The sequence below is a fragment of the Bombina bombina genome, chromosome 7 (genome assembly GCF_027579735.1).
Source record: "Bombina bombina isolate aBomBom1 chromosome 7, aBomBom1.pri, whole genome shotgun sequence".
In the NCBI taxonomy this organism is placed as follows: domain Eukaryota; kingdom Metazoa; phylum Chordata; class Amphibia; order Anura; family Bombinatoridae; genus Bombina; species Bombina bombina.
Genome location: NC_069505.1, coordinates 81,836,300 through 81,853,287, shown reverse-complemented (window position 1 = coordinate 81,853,287; position 16,988 = coordinate 81,836,300).

Genomic DNA, 16,988 nt, shown 5'->3' with positions numbered 1-16,988 from the left:
TCTGACATCTCGTATCCATGTTTGAAGAACAACAGAGAGATTCTTCCCCCCTACCTGGTCCAATCCCGGATTGGGGGAAAACTCCTTTAGGTCTATTCATCTTGCCTTGAGGAAGAAAAGACCCATAACCCTTAATATCATAATATCAGAAATATTCCTGTCAGATCAGGACCGAACAAAGAAGCATCAGAAGCTTAGGCTCAGAGAAAAAAATCCACTGACCATGAACATAGCCACAAAGCCCCGCGGGCAAGCACAGCGAAACCAGATATCTTGGCTCCCGGTTTAAAAACTTGCATGGTAGCATCAGAAATAAAAGAATTGGCTAAAGAGCCATAATTCTGTTCTGGATCTCCTCCAATGGAGTCTCTACCAAATCGGAATCAGAAAAGGCATTGCACCAATAAGATGCTGCATTAGACACAGTGGGAATACAAACTTCCATGTAAGCCTCCTGCTTAGTCCATTGATCCTGAAAAGGAATGGTATCCTCTCTAGGAATCGTAGTTCTCTTAGCCAGAGTAGAATGCTCTACTACTTTAGGCACTGTGCCATGATATTTAATGGAGACAGCAACAGGAAACATCTTTTTTTTAAACTGGAGACTGAGAAAAAAAAATTCCCTGACTTCTCCCATTCCTGTGAAAAACTCCTAGCACGGTCTGGAACAGGAAAAATTTCCACAGAAAAATCCTAGTACTTAAAAAGTTTACTTTAATCATTAGAATTGACAACAACATATATATCAGAGTCGCCTCAAAGTAGCCAAAACCCCCTTTAACATACACAAAGGTGTTCAAGCTTAAATTAGAAAAATACTACATCAGCATCGGATGAAGCGATTATACTGAGATTTCACCCTTAGAGGCTGCTGACATATCCTTCTCATTCAATCTATGAGGAAGGTAACCAGAGTAGCAATAGGTGACACAGAAACCTTAATATCTGAATCTCTAATTTTCCTCTTGCAATTTCCCTTAAGTATAGGAGAAACAGATAATGCCACAGATACAGCAGAAGATACCTGGGCAGAATTCCTGCAGGTAATTAACTCCTCCAGGAGATTGAGAGGAACCGGAGGGCACTGCATGTGATGCCATTGAGGCTTGGGATGTACAGGAGAAAGCTGTGGCATTGCCTGAACAGCATCATCCTGAGAGACGGAAGGCTCAGCAAACAAAAAAATATATATTTTTTTTATATAAGCAAAAACAGAATTGAAATGGCAATAAAAATAATATCTCCAGACGCAGCATAAAACATTTTATTCATAGCATCCTCCTGCTCTATGAATGTCAGGGTTTCACCCTGTTTTTTTTGTTATTTGCTGCTGGCTGATATTTTACTTACCTCTCTTAATGAATCTGATGCAGAGTGTGTAACGCTGCTCTCTCATCTGGGCGCCCTCTTATGGCCAAACTGGTGAACATCATCAGTGTGAGACAGGTTGCAGTCCCAGGATTATGGTGTCACACTTATTATTTAAAGGGCCTTTGTTCAGTATGCTTTTGCCCTTTCGTTGTCTCAGACTTGTTTGTTAGTTCCTGTGTTCCAGTTCCTGTGCATTACCTGGCTTGTCTGACGTCCCTTCTGGTTCCTGATCCCTGGCTTGTTCCTGACTCTGCTGTTTTCCTGTTCCTGATTCCGGCTTGTCTGACTACTCGCTTTGGCTCATGATCCTGGCTCGTCTGACTACTCGTTTTGGCTCCTGACTCGGCTCGTCTGGCTACCAGCTCTGGCTTTGACTCCTACCTTGTCATTTGGCTTGTGGACTTTTTATTATTTTTCACTATTAATAAAGTTGTGATTATTTTTGCACTTCACATCTTAGTCTGATTCCTGGTACCCTGACATTACCCTGACAATGACAAGATTATAGAAACAGAAAAAGAACAAAAATATATTTATTAGAATACCGGCTCTTTAAATTTTAACATGAATTCAGCTACCGGCCCTTTAACATACAGAGCAATAAAGACAATTACCGGTCCTTAAAAACTCTGTACCTCCGCATTAGACTGAGGTGTTAATCTCAGAGAAAATAAAATTGACCTGGGAGGAAACGTGCTAAACGCAATTGCACAGAACTGCTGCTAGGCAGATAATAAACAAGACAGCAGCGATACCAAGTCGCTCAGACATGAACATTATAGTGTATCTTACTAGTATTCACTCTCCAGAAACAACTAGCTGCGATAACCTCATAGAAGCAGCTGATGCTGCAACAGAGGAAAGAGATCACGTGACCGGATTGGAAGGAGCTGCACCAACAATGAAAAGCACGCCCTTCCAATCCAGCTCAGAGTGAAAGAAAAACGCAGAGACTAATGGCAGAATAGACCACTAAACTAGTCTCACAGTGCCAGAAACAAATTTAACCACTCCAACAATTCACAAGCCTCTTATGTTCATTATAAAAACAACACTTTTATGTTTTACACAGAGCACAACGCAGCATATCAGTTGCTGAAAGAGCTCTGGGGGGAAATTAATACGTGTCCTTAAATCAGCCCACAATAATAAAGGGGGATATACTTAATCTCCTAAACAAAAGTAGATACCCCACCAAGTCTCTAAAGTCACAAAAAAGCAGTGCTTGCACTCTGCCTGAAAAGGATATTATGTGTCCCAGATAAAATAGCAGCTGGTACCCAGAAGACAAAAGGCACTTATCTGTAGTCTGGCCGTCCGGCAGGAGGACAGCTTACATGGTATGAGAGGAATCCACTCCTCACAGAGACCTGTAGAAAGAGAAAGACAGAGTAAACCTACTCAGACTTTCTATACCAGTGCAGCAACATGTTAGGAAAACAAGTTCCTAACTGCCTTAAAACCACCACTGCTCTACTGAAGAGACTAAAATGGAGTACGGCTAGACCCAATCTTGAAAAGGAAAGATCAGAGCAAACCTACTCTGACTTTCAAAAATAATAAAATCTTGATTGAAGATAATTTTTTCTTCAGACACCAAGGGCGCGATCCGATATCGATCGCAGTTTGCGGCGCAAGCGAGGGAACCGGCGTCGCCCGCAGTTTCAGCTCGCAACTCGAGCTATCCCATATAGGTCGCCGTCAGATGCTAACGTGCCGTAAGTCTCACAAACCAGCGATGTCCAGAAATCTGCGTAAGTACAAATTTCTGGCGTCGCCAGTGACTTGCGCCACGTTAGAATCTGCCGGCGCCTATAAAACCTGACTAAAGTCTAAAACACCCGCACTGTCTAACACGCCTCCCTAACATAGCCCGCACTGTCTAACACGCCTCCCTAACATAGCCCGCACTGTCTAACACGCCTCCCTAACATAGCCCGCACTGTCTAACCCTCTATCCGCTATCCCCCCTCACTAGCCTAACAATAAAAATGCTATTAACCCCTAAACCGCCGCTCCTTTACCCCGCCGCAACCTAATAAAATTATTAACCCCTAAACAGCCGCTCCCGTACCCCGCCGCCAGCTATATTATATCTATAACCCCCTAAAGTGAGCCCCTAACACCGCCGCCATCTATATTACAATTATTAACCCCTAATCTAAGCCCCTTACACCGCCGCCATCTCTATTAAAATGATTAACCCCTAATTTAATCTACCTACCCTGCCGCCAGCTATATTATCTATATTAACCCTAAGTATATTATAGTTAATATAGTTATTACATTATATATATTAACTATATTAACCCTAATTATATTAGGGTTAATATAGTTAATATAGTTACTATAGTATTTATATTAACTATATTAACTCTATCTAACCCTAACACCCCTAACTAAATTTATATTAAATTAATCTAATTCATTTATAAACTAAAATATTCCTATTTAAATCTAAATACTTACCTATAAAATAAACCCTAAGATAGCTACAATATAATTAATAATTACATTGTAGCTATGTTAGGGTTAATATTTATTTTACAGGTAAATAGTTAATTATTTTAACTAGGTATAATAGATATTAAATAGTTATTAACTATTTAATATCTACCTAGTTAAAATAATTACCCAATTACCTGTAAAATAAATACACCTACACTATCAATAAATGTAATAAACTACAAACATCTATCTAAAAATACAATTAAATTAACTAAACTAAATTACAAAAACAAACAAACACTAAATTACAAAAAATAAAAAAAAGATTAAAAGATTTTTAAGCTAATTACACCTATTCTAAGCCCCCTAATAAAATAATAAACCCCCAAAATAACAAAAATTCCCTGCCCTATTCTAAATTAAACAAATTTCAAAGCTCTTTACCTTACCAGCCCTTAAAAGGGCCTTTTGTGGGGCATGCCCCAAAGAATTCAGCTCTTTTGCATTCAATAAATACAATCCCCCCCCCATTACAACCCACCACCCACATACCCCTATTCTAAACCCACCCAAACCCCCCTTAATAAATCCTAACACTACCCCCCTGAAGATCTCCCTACCTTGTCTTCACCACACCGGGCCGAACTCCTGATCCGATCCGGGCGATGTCGTCATCCAAGCGGCAAAGAAGAATTCTTCCTCCGGCGACGTCTTCCTCCAAGCGGCAAAGAAGAAATCTTCCTCCGGCGACGTCTTCCTCCAAGCGGCAGCAAAGTCTTCAGTCTTCCGGCGGCATCTTCAATCTTCTTTCTTCGCTCCGCCGCCGCGGAGCATCCATCCCGGCCGATCGCTAAACTTGGAATGAGGTACCTTTAAATGACGTCATCCAAGATGGCGTCCGCCGAATTCCGATTGGCTGATAGGATTCTATCAGCCAATCGGAATTAAGTTAAAAAAATCTGATTGGCTGATTGAATCAGCCAATCAGATTCAGGTTCAATCCGATTGGCTGATCCAATCAGCCAATCAGATTGAGCTCGCATTCTATTGGCTGATCGGAACAGCCAATAGAATGCGAGCTCAATCTCATTGGCTGATTGGATCAGCCAATCGGATTGAACCTGAATCTGATTGGCTGATTCAATCAGCCAATCAGATTTTTTTAACTTAATTCCGATTGGCTGATAGAATCCTATCAGCCAATCGGAATTCGGCGGACGCCATCTTGGATGACGTCATTTAAAGGTACCTCATTCCAAGTTTAGCGATCGGCCGGGATGGATGCTCCGCGGCGGCGGAGCGAAGAAAGAAGATTGAAGATGCCGCCGGAAGACTGAAGACTTTGCTGCCGCTTGGAGGAAGACGTCGCCGGAGGAAGATTTCTTCTTTGCCGCTTGGAGGAAGACGTTGCCGGAGGAAGAATTCTTCTTTGCCGCTTGGATGACGACATCGCCCGGATCGGATCAGGAGTTCGGCCCGGTGTGGTGAAGACAAGGTAGGGAGATCTTCAGGGGGGTAGTGTTAGGATTTATTAAGGGGGGTTTGGGTGGGTTTAGAATAGGGGTATGTGGGTGGTGGGTTGTAATGGGGGGGGGGGGATTGTATTTATTGAATGCAAAAGAGCTGAATTCTTTGGGGCATGCCCCACAAAAGGCCCTTTTAAGGGCTGGTAAGGTAAAGAGCTTTGAAATTTGTTTAATTTAGAATAGGGCAGGGACTTTTTGTTATTTTGGGGGTTTATTATTTTATTAGGGGGCTTAGAATAGGTGTAATTAGCTTAAAAATCTTTTAATCTTTTTTTTATTTTTTGTAATTTAGTGTTTGTTTTTTTTTGTAATTTAGTTTAGTTAATTTAATTGTATTTTTAGATAGATGTTTGTAGTTTATTACATTTATTGATAGTGTAGGTGTATTTATTTTACAGGTAATTGGGTAATTATTTTAACTAGGTAGATATTAAATAGTTAATAACTATTTAATATCTATTATTCCTAGTTAAAATAATTAACTATTTACCTGTAAAATAAATATTAACCCTAACATAGCTACAATGTAATTATTAATTATATTGTAGCTATCTTAGGGTTTATTTTATAGGTAAGTATTTAGATTTAAATAGGAATATTTTAGTTTATAAATTAATTAGATTAATTTAATATAAATATAGTTAGGGGTGTTAGGGTTAGATAGAGTTAATATAGTTAATATATATAATGTAATAACTATATTAACTATAATATACTTAGGGTTAATATAGATAACATAGCTGGCGGCGGGGTAGGTAGATTAAATTAGGGGTTAATCATTTTTATATAGGTGGCGGCGGTGTAAGGGGTCAGATTACGGGATAGATAAGGTAGATGGCGGCGGTTTTAGGGGCTCACAGTAGGGGGTTAGTTTATGTAGATGGCGGCGGGGTCGGGGAGCGGCGTTTTAGGGGGTAATAACTTTATTAGGGATTTCGGGGGGGGGGGATCGCGGTTGACAGGGAGATAGACATTGCGCATGCGTTAGGTGTTAGGTTTATTTTAGAAGATCGCGGTTGACAGGGAGATAGACATTGCGCATGCGTTAGGTGTTAGGTTTATTTTAGCAGCTAGTTTAGGGAGTTACGGGGCTCCAATAGTCAGCGTAAGGCTTCTTACGGCTGCTTTTTGTGGCGAGGTGAAAATGGAGTAAGTTTTCTCCATTTTCGCCACGTAAGTCCTTACGCTGCATATTGGATACCAAATTGCGCGGGTTTGGTATACCTGCCTATGGCCCAAAAAACTGCGGGCGACGGCAGAAATATACGGGCGTAACTTCTAGCTTACGCCGTATATAGGATACCAAATCCGCGCAATTATTGGCGTTGCCGGCTTTTGCGGGCGACGCTTTATATCGGATCGACCCCCAAAACGTCACCTCCTCCTTGCACCGAAGGCAAAGAGAATGACTGGGGGCTATGGGTAAGGGAAGTGACATTTAACGGCTTTGCTGTAGTGCTCTTTGCCTCCTCCTGCTGGCCAGGAGTGATATTCCCACTAGTAATTGATGATGCCGTGGACTTACCATATCTTAGTAAAAGAAATGCTTTTATAGTATTTAGTCAAATCTTTTATTGTAAACTGAACATATGTATATATACTCTCTGCATCTGTCTTCAAACACTCTGCATGCTCAGAGAGACAGGGATAGCATGTATACTATTGAAATAATACAAGTAAAGTCATCACAGATGCAATATGTGCAGTTTCTGTGTTTGAATGTGGGTGCAAGGGGGATATGTAAATATCTAAAATAGCTAGGGTTGCCCGGGGGCCAGTATTCAACTGGACAGTCCAGTATTTTAGCAGGCTGTCAGTAAAATATTCAGAAAAATACTGGACACATAAAAGTCCACAGTTTTTTAAAGTATGTGCGTGTTAACTGTATAATGCTTTCTATGCCTTAATGCATTACAAATATGGAATATGAAAAGTGAGGGGTAGTCAAGGGGTTCCAATCTCTACTGTTTACTTGTGGTACTGGCAACCAGAAAGGTACAATTATTGATGTTTATGTTACTGTCGGCCAAGGGGTAAATGACTGCCTAGTTGTGAAAAAAAAATGCATGGAAGGATCAAGCGTGAGGTCTGAGGTAGAGCTTTGGTGGGGGCATTTTGTGACCAAACTATCGTGCCCAGCCACAGTCACCTACAGATTGTACAGTATTTTTTATAGAGGACAAGTGGCAACCCTAGAAGCAGTTATAGTTGTAACAGCCTTAAACGAACTAGAAGCATTTATGCTAACACATATGTATAGAACAAATGCTTAAACCCTAAACTAAAATACATAAGTGTATATTGCATTTGAATTTCATGTCCCTTTTTTTGTTTTGTTTTTAATGATATTGATTGCCATGACATTGAAACATGGTGTGACAAGCCTTGCATTAGTAAATTAACAATTGTGGGTGTGTTCATGTACTTTTGTGGATCAGTTGTTTGTCTGCACATACAGAGATCTAGAACTTAAGGTGTTTTTAGCTCTTTTAGTACAATTTGATGTTAAATATTTCTACAAGTAAATAATATAATAATTCTTAGTTTCAGTAGGAGGTGAAATTTAAAAATAACTGGTCTTATAGACTTAAAGGGACATTATTAGTTTCACAATTACATATTCTATTTAATTTAACCCTAAAAATTGTGGTCTTTACCATTTCCGCCATAACAGGAAGAGCAGACTGCTGACTTCCCAAGCCTAACACTGCTTTATTCTATCAAGTCAAATTGACTTTGTTATATTAGTATGCTTTTATGAGGAGCATACCTAGTAGACTTAGAGATGTGCACTTTTGGAGCACTATATCGCAGCAGTTTTTACTCAATGCTTTTAACAGTTATACATTGCGCAAAAACTGCTGCCATCTAGTGTTCAAAAAGTATTTAACATTGCTAAAAACATTGGGTCAAAACTTCTATATAAACTGCTATATAGTGCTCCAGACGTGTATGCTCAAAAGTCTACCAGTTATGCTCTTCAACAAAGAATACCAAGACATAAAAGTAAATTTAAGAAAAAAATGACAAGGTTTTAAAAATGTACAATCTACTCCATTCTGAATCACAGGGAAAATACATTTATTTTTTCCTTTTCATGTCACTTTAACATTTAAAACACTTCTAACCTGCTATTATTTTATAGGACATTTTTATAAGTACAGATGACCCTCGGTTTACGCCGGTTCGATTTGCGTTGTTTCAGAATAACAACCTTTTTTTCAGTCATGTGACTGCTATTGAAAAACATTGAAAAATAGTGCACTAATTAAAATAGCCAGTAGGTGGAGCTGTCCGCTTGTGTTGCAGAAAAGTTATGCAAGCTTAGCAGGTCTGAAATTAATCTGTGTACACAGGACATTAGCTATCGAGCAGCTTTCAAAGCAGCAAGATCTAGCAGCCACTTCCCTCTAATCTTCCTGTCCAGCTGCTTGAGGTGAGGGTGCCTAACTGCTAAATAAGTCCAGATTGAAATGCATAGAATCGGTGCAGACCCAATATTATCTAACATGCTAACAATGCAGAGAACTGTTTGCAGAAAAATGCATGTAAAAAAATGTTTTTGTTCATTAAACTTAGTTTGATGATACAGTCTGTTGTGTGATTATTTAATTAGGCTTATAATGCTGTTTAGCATTTAAAGTCTTGATTTCAAAGCTTTAAAAATAATGTATTAGGTGTTACATATGTCAATTTTGAGAGGGGCCTGGAATCTAACTCCCTCACTTCCCATTGACTTACATTATAAACCGGGTTCAATTTACAGCGGTTTCGATTTACAACCATTCCTTCTGGAACCTAACCCCAACGTAAACTGAGGGCTACCTGTATATACAATTGTGTTGATTTCTTTTTTGGTTCTTCTAAATTAATACATAGTTCTGACTATTGTACAACAAATCATTTATTTTGTATAAAAATTAATATAAAAGAGAAAGGGGGCACACACATATTATAATTAATTTTCTAAGATGATGCTTTAAAACACACAAATATAGTTAGAGTTAAATTGTATTATATTATTTTCATTTTTTATGGAAATAATAGCAGCGAAACCAACACCAACTGTATGCAGAAGGAATCATCTTCTACCAGCTTAGGGCTTGTTTCCATTGAGCTATAAATGGTTTTGCACAAAGTCACAGAACAAAAAAAAATAGTGTCTGAACCAATTATGTTTATTAACAGTTTCCACAATTACCAGCTGGCGAAAAAAATATTGTGTCCCATAGCAAATAATAGAAACTGAATAACACTAAATTACACCATGTTTCCAATGAATGCGCAAACAGTGGGAGGCTGACGATAAAGTCTCATACTTTTCAGGCATGCTCAACTAGGTGTAAAAGAGGATATATATATATATATATATATATATATATATATATATATACATATATATTTATATACACACACAGTAAATATATACGTATATATATATATATATATATATATATATATATTTATTTATATATATACAGTATACTTACCTCAAAAATTAATTTCTTTCATGGTGGTGAGAGTCCATGATCCATTACTTCTGGTAATTACTATCTTATCCTGATGAAAAATGAAAAAAGGAGACTCACATGAAAAAGCAGATAACTCAGAGATTCTTCTAGCAGACAAAATAGCCCAAATAAATGGAACCTTCCAAGAAAGAATCCATGGTGGACAAATTTGTTTAATAACAGACTTAATTCTAGCCAACGCCTGAACAAAACCATAAATGTCAGTAAGATTAGCAATTTTCTTGGGTAAGAAAAACTCAAAGAGCAGAAATGTAATGCTTTAAAGGACTGGCGGATAAACCCTTATACAAACCATCCTGCAAAAACAGCAAAATCCTAGGTATTCTAAAAGAATGCAAGGAAAACCCATAAACCATGAACCATACAACAAGAAATAAAAGCCCTCAAGACCTTATGGTTAATCTTACTTGTCACAGGTTAACAGGCCTGTATCAGAGTCTCAATAACAGAATCAGAAAACCCTCTCTGCCTAAGAACTAACCATTCAATTTCCATGCCATCAAGCTTAAAAACTTGATATTTAGATGGATAAACAGCCTTGAGACAGAAGGTCTGGATCCAGAGAAAGAGGCCAAGGAGGATAAATCAACATCTGAAAAAAAAGCTGCATACCAAACTCTGCGAGACCACGCCGAAGCAATTAGAATTACTGATGCATTATTTTACTTTATTGTTGCAATCAGCCTGGGAAGAAGAACCAGAGGAAGAAAAACATAGGCTAGGTGAAATAACCATGGAGCCAGGGAATCCACAAACACTGATTTACCCTCCCACAGTAACTGGCAAGTTTTTGATTTAACTGAGAAGACATCAGATCTATCTCTGGGAGCCCAAAAGATACACTATCTGTTTGAAAACATTCAGATGGAGAGACTATACTTCTGGATGCAGGGACTGACAACAAGACAGCTTACTAGTTGTCCACTCCTGCAATATGAAAGTCAGAACTGTGAGCTCCCCCTGATAATTGACATAGGCCAATTCATAAGGGCTCTAAATGTTATAGAACATTAATTGGTAACATCACCTCATGAGGAGACCAAAGCCCTTGTGCTCTCTGAGACCCTCAGGCAGCCTCCCAATCAGAAAGATTTGAATTTGTAGAGCTCACAGAACAAATAGGACACACAAAAAAGCCCCCTGAATAATTATCTGATGATTCAGCCACCAAGACAGAGACTGACATGTTCTGAAATCTAAATGAATCCTTTGAGATATCTGATAATGATCCCTGCACCGTTGCCAAAGCATACAAAGCTGATGAGGCGTCATGGGGAAACGAGTAAACAGAATAAAATCTAAAACCACAATCATGAGACCTAACACCTCCATTCAAATAGCCACAGATGGAAAATAAAGAGACCTTCAACCTTCTTAAATCTGTCAATGAAAGTCAGATGGAAACAGAATCTATCTTAACCCCCAGAAAAAACAAACTTTTTCTTCAGAGCCATCAAACCCTTTGGCACATTAACTTTCCAACAATGTAGTTGAAAGAACTACAGTCTGCTTGAGGGAGATTCTGCTAAATGAAAAGATGGTGCTTGAAACAAGATATCGTCCAGGTAAAGAAACACAGCAATACTCTGAGTTTTGGACACAGACAAAAGGGAACCCAGAACCTTGAGAATATTCTGGTAGCTGTAGCAAAACCTAATGGAGAGCAAAAAACTGAAAATGCTTGCCCAGAAAGGCAAACCTCAGAAACTGCAATGGTTCCCTGTGAATAGGAACATGAAGGTAAGCATCCTTAAAATATATTGTGGACATAAACTAATCATGCTGAACAAAAGGTAGAATAGGTCGAATAGTCTCCATTTTTAAAGCAGGAACTCTGAAAAATGTAATCAGAACCTTTAGATCCAGAAATGGTATGAAAGATCCCTGCTCCTTTGGAACAATTAAGAGGTTGATGTAAAACCCCATTCCCTGTTCCCAACAACGGAATAGGAACAATCACTCTCATAGAATCTAGAAAACTATTTGTTCTGAAATCTATTTGAAAACAAGCTACCTGAAAAAGGTGTAACCTGCCCCCTATTAGAGCCTCTGGATCAGGGGCCGTACCTTCATGCAGACTTGAATGAGGGAGCAGATTTCTTTGAATGCTCGGACTTCCAGGTTGAACTTAACTTCAAGACAGAACCAGGGGAAACTTTTTTTCTGAGTGGAGGAATCAGATTTATGTGCCTTGTTCTAAGGAAAGGGATGAAAATGATTTGGAGCTTTAAATTTACCTATGGACTTTTTGTCCTAAGCATTAAGCATAATGTCAAAAACCATCATCACAACATTTAACCAGCTCCAAAAGTTTTATAAAATATTCTCTAGCAGATTTCTCTGAAAACTGCCTAGAAAGACCAAAAAGTAGAATCAGCAGCCATATCAGCAATACAAACTGCTGGACTAAAAAGATATCCTACTTGCTGAAAAGCCCTCCTATGGAAGAACTCTAGCTCCCTATCTAAAATATCTTTAAAGAAAGAGCTATATTCCAAAGAAATAGTGGTACATTTAGCCAAAGTGAGAACAGTTTCCCAAAGCTTGATGATAGAAGCAGGTTAAGGATACAATTTCTTAAACATTGTAGAAGGATTAAATGGACACTTGGCTTAACCCATTCGCTAGAATACTATCTCAGTGGCTGCATCAGGGTAGCAAACACCTCAGGAGATTTGACCATAGCTTTAAAAATAGTATCTAAGTGATAAAAAAAGATAAATCCCCATCTTCTTTAGCAGCCTAACATCTAAAGTATGCAAATGTTCCATTAAAAAGAGTTCCGAATAATAAAAATATAATACTTACCAATAGGCACCCTACTACGGGAGAAAATGAGTAGGAAGCCAAACCAGTGTTGAAACATAACAGCAGAGGATCTGGAATAGGAGTATATAGATGACCCCACAGGAGGAAACAAAGGACAAGTCCCTGTGACACCCGTGGAAGGCTTGTGACTAAGTCCCAACAGGTGAAAAAATATGCCACTACCCGTACTCCAAATACCACCCCCATTACAAAAATTGCACTCTGAGGGGAAATGTGCCTCAACTCAATCTGAGAACCTCTCTCCCTGAAGAATAAAATGCACATCTTCATTCTTAACCTTCTTCCAGCAGCATCAAAGACAAAACTGAGTTGCCAGGTTTTATAGAGCTGTTGGTGTTTGGAGTTCTTTGCTTCCTTCTATTGGCAGGAAAAGTAATGGATAATGGACTCTCACCATCTGTCTAGCTCCCATTAGGATATTAACGTTTTTCTAACAATGCAAGTGTTTCACTTTATGAATATATTGCTTTATTTAATATTTATTGCTGGCCCATGTATAGGACTAATTCCAGTTATGTTCTTATGTGAATATAAATATGAAAATACTGTATAATCTAACACTATCTTCTATATTCAAAATAGGCCTATGGCTTTTCATGCAAGGTTGAACAGATTTGTATGAGGCCACAACCCATGACTCTGGTGCCTGCAGTGAAATCACAGATGATGCAACAGTAATTGAGGATAGTGTTTTAGGCCTGTCAACAAGACTTTAAGTTGACCCTGTAAGGTGGATGAGTGTAGCATTGAGGATATTCAGCTGGTTTTACTGTCTCCTAAAAGCTTGCTGTTGTTGGAGTCTGATGCAGTGGTGGTTGCTGCTGCAATTGAAGAGGTGGCATTGGAGGCTGCATCTGCTACTGCTTGGTGCCATTGTAGGCTGAGCTGCAATAGTGCCATCTGAGGCTGCTTTGGTGGCAGATAATATAGCTGCTGTTGTGGTGACATACAATGCTACTGCTATGATGGAATATGCTGCTGCTGCAGTGGTGGCTTATGCTACTGCTGTGGTGGTGGCATATGCTGCTGCAGTGGTGGTGGCATATGCTGCTGTTGCAGCGGTGGTAGCATATGCTGCTGTTGCAGTGGTGATGGCATATGCTGCTGTTGCAGCGGTGTTGGCATATGCTGCTGCAGTGGTGGTGGCATATGCTGCTGCAGTGGTGGTGGCATATGCTGCTGCAGTGGTGGTGGCATATGCTGCTGTTGCAGCGGTGGTGGCATATGCTGCTGCAGTGGTGGTGGCATATGCTACTGCAGTGGTGGTGGCATATGCTGCTGTTGCAGCGGTGGTGGCATATGCTGCTGCAGTGGTGGTGGCATATGCTACTTCTGTGGTGGTGGCATATGCTGCTGCAGTGGTGGTGGCATATGCTGCTGCAGTGGTGGAGGCATATGCTGCTGTTGCAGCGGTGGTGGCATATGCTGCTGTTGCAGCGGTGGTGACATATGTTGCTGCAGTGGTGGTGGCATATGCTGCTGCTGCAGTGGTGGCTTATGCTACTGCTGTGGTGGTGGCATATGCTGCTGCAGTGGTGGTGGCATATGCTGCTGTTGCAGCGGTGGTAGCATATGCTGCTGTTGCAGTGGTGGTGGCATATGCTGCTGTTGCAGTGGTGGTGGCATATGCTGCTGCAGTGGTGGTGGCATATGCTGCTGCAGTGGTGGTGGCATATGCTGCTGCAGTGGTGGTGGCATATGCTGCTGTTGCAGCGGTGGTGGCATATGCTGCTGCAGTGGTGGTGGCATATGCTGCTGCAGTGGTGGTGGCATATGCTGCTGCAGTGGTGGAGGCATATGCTGCTGTTGCAGCGGTGGTGGCATATGCTGCTGCTGTTGAAGCGGTGGTGACATATGTTGCTGCAGTGGTGGTGGCATATGCTGCTGCAGTGGTGGTGGCATATGCTGCTGCAGTGGTGGGGGCATATGCTGCTGCAGTGGTGGAGGCATATGCTGCTGTTGCAGCGGTGGTGGCATATGCTGCTGCTGTTGAAGCGGTGGTGACATATGTTGCTGCAGTGGTGGTGGCATATGCTGCTGCAGTGGTGGTGGCATATGCTGCTGCAGTGGTGGGGGCATATGCTGCTGCAGTGGTGGTGGCATATGCTCCTGCTGTTGCAGCGGTGGTGACATATGCTGCTGCAGTGGTGGTGGCATATGCTGCTGCAGTGGTGGTGACATATGCTGCTGCAGTGGTGGTGACATATGCTGCTGCAGTGGTGGTGACATATGCTGCTGCAGTGGTGGTGGCATATGCTGCTGCAGTGGTGGTGACATATGCTGCTGCAGTGGTGGTGACATATGTTGCTGCAGTGGTGGTGACATATGCTGCTGCAATGGTGGTGACATATGCTGCTGCAATGGTGGTGGCATATGCTGCTGCAGTGGTGGTGACATATGCTGCTGCAGTGGTGGAGACATATGCTGCTGCAGTGGTGGTGACATATGTTGCTGCATCAGTGACATATGCTACTGCTGTTCAAAAACCTAGAACCTGTGGTTTCTTAACAGGAGGATGCTTGAGATGAACCAGGAGCATCCTCCATTGGATATGTCCTTGGGTGTTTAATTTCCCCTTCCAGAAATGTGAGGTATTGTAGCCAAACCCATCCTCCTCACTATATGATGGCACATGGCTGTGCTTCTCTGTATCAGGCTGATCCTTATATCCAGATGCTTCTAAATAGTGTATTATAATGATAACTTCATCTTATAACATATTAAATGATTTAAGTGACAAAACAGAAATAGAATTTCATACATGCACGTTTGTTATGTAATAAACATATAAGAGTTGAACATTTTTATATTTAGTGTTTTAAAAGGGACATGATTCTCTGAATTATATAATGATTATTTTTGTAACCAAGTTTTGGATTCAAATATATTTATTTTTTATCTTTTATGGATAACCTTGTTTGAATGATCAGCTAGACACTGAGGCCTAGATTTGGAGTTCGGCGGTAAAAGGGCTGTTAACGCTCCGCGGGCTTTTTTCTGGCCGCACCATAAAATTAACTCTGGTATCGAGAGTTCAAACAAATGCTGCGTTAGGCTCCAAAAAAGGAGCGTAGAGCATTTTTACCGCAAATGCAACTCTCGATACCAGAGTTGCTTACGGACGCGGCCGGCCTCAAAAACGTGCTCGTGCACGATTCTCCCATAGGAAACAATGGGGCTGTTTGAGCTGAAAAAAAACCTAACACCTGCAAAAAAGCAGCGTTCAGCTCCTAACGCAGCCCCATTGTTTCCTATGGGGAAACACTTCCTACGTCTGCACCTAACACTCTAACATGTACCCCGAGTCTAAACACCCCTAACCTTTCACTTATTAACCCCTAATCTGCCGCCCCCGCTATCGCTGACCCCTGCATATTTTTTTTAACCCCTAATCTGCCGCTCCGTAAACCGCCGCAACCTACGTTATCCCTATGTACCCCTAATCTGCTGCCCTAACATCGCCGACCCCTATATTATATTTATTAACCCCTAATCTTCCCCCCTCAACGTCGCTGACACCTGCCTACACTTATTAACTCCTAATCTGCCGAGCGGACCTGAGCGCTACTATAATAAAGTTATTAACCCCTAATCCGCCTCACTAACCCTATCATAAATAGTATTAACCCCTAATCTGCCCTCCCTAACATCGCCGACACCTACCTTCAATTATTAACCCCTAATCTTCCGATCGGAGCTCACCGCTATTCTAATAAATGGATTAACCCCTAAAGCTAAGTCTAACCCTAACACTAACACCCCCCTAAGTTAAATATAATTTAAATCTAACAAAATAAATTAACTCTTATTAAATAACGTATTCCTATTTAAAGCTAAATACTTACCTGTAAAATAAACCCTAATATAGCTATAATATAAATTATAATTATATTATAGCTATTTTAGGATTAATATTTATTTTACAGGCAACTTTGTAATTATTTTAACCAGGTACAATAGCTATTAAATAGTTAAGAACTATTTAATAGTTACCTAGTTAAAATAATAACAAATTTACCTGTAAAATAAATCCTAACCTAAGATATAATTAAACCTAACACTACCCTATCAATAAAATAATTAAATAAACTACCTACAATTACCTACAATTAACCTAACACTACACTATCAATAAATTAATTAAACACAATTCCTACAAATAAATACAATTAAATAAACTAGCTAAAGTACAAAAAATAAAAAAGAACTAAGTTACAGAAAATAAAAAAATATTTACAAACATAAGAAAAATATTACAACAATTTTAAACTAATTACACCTA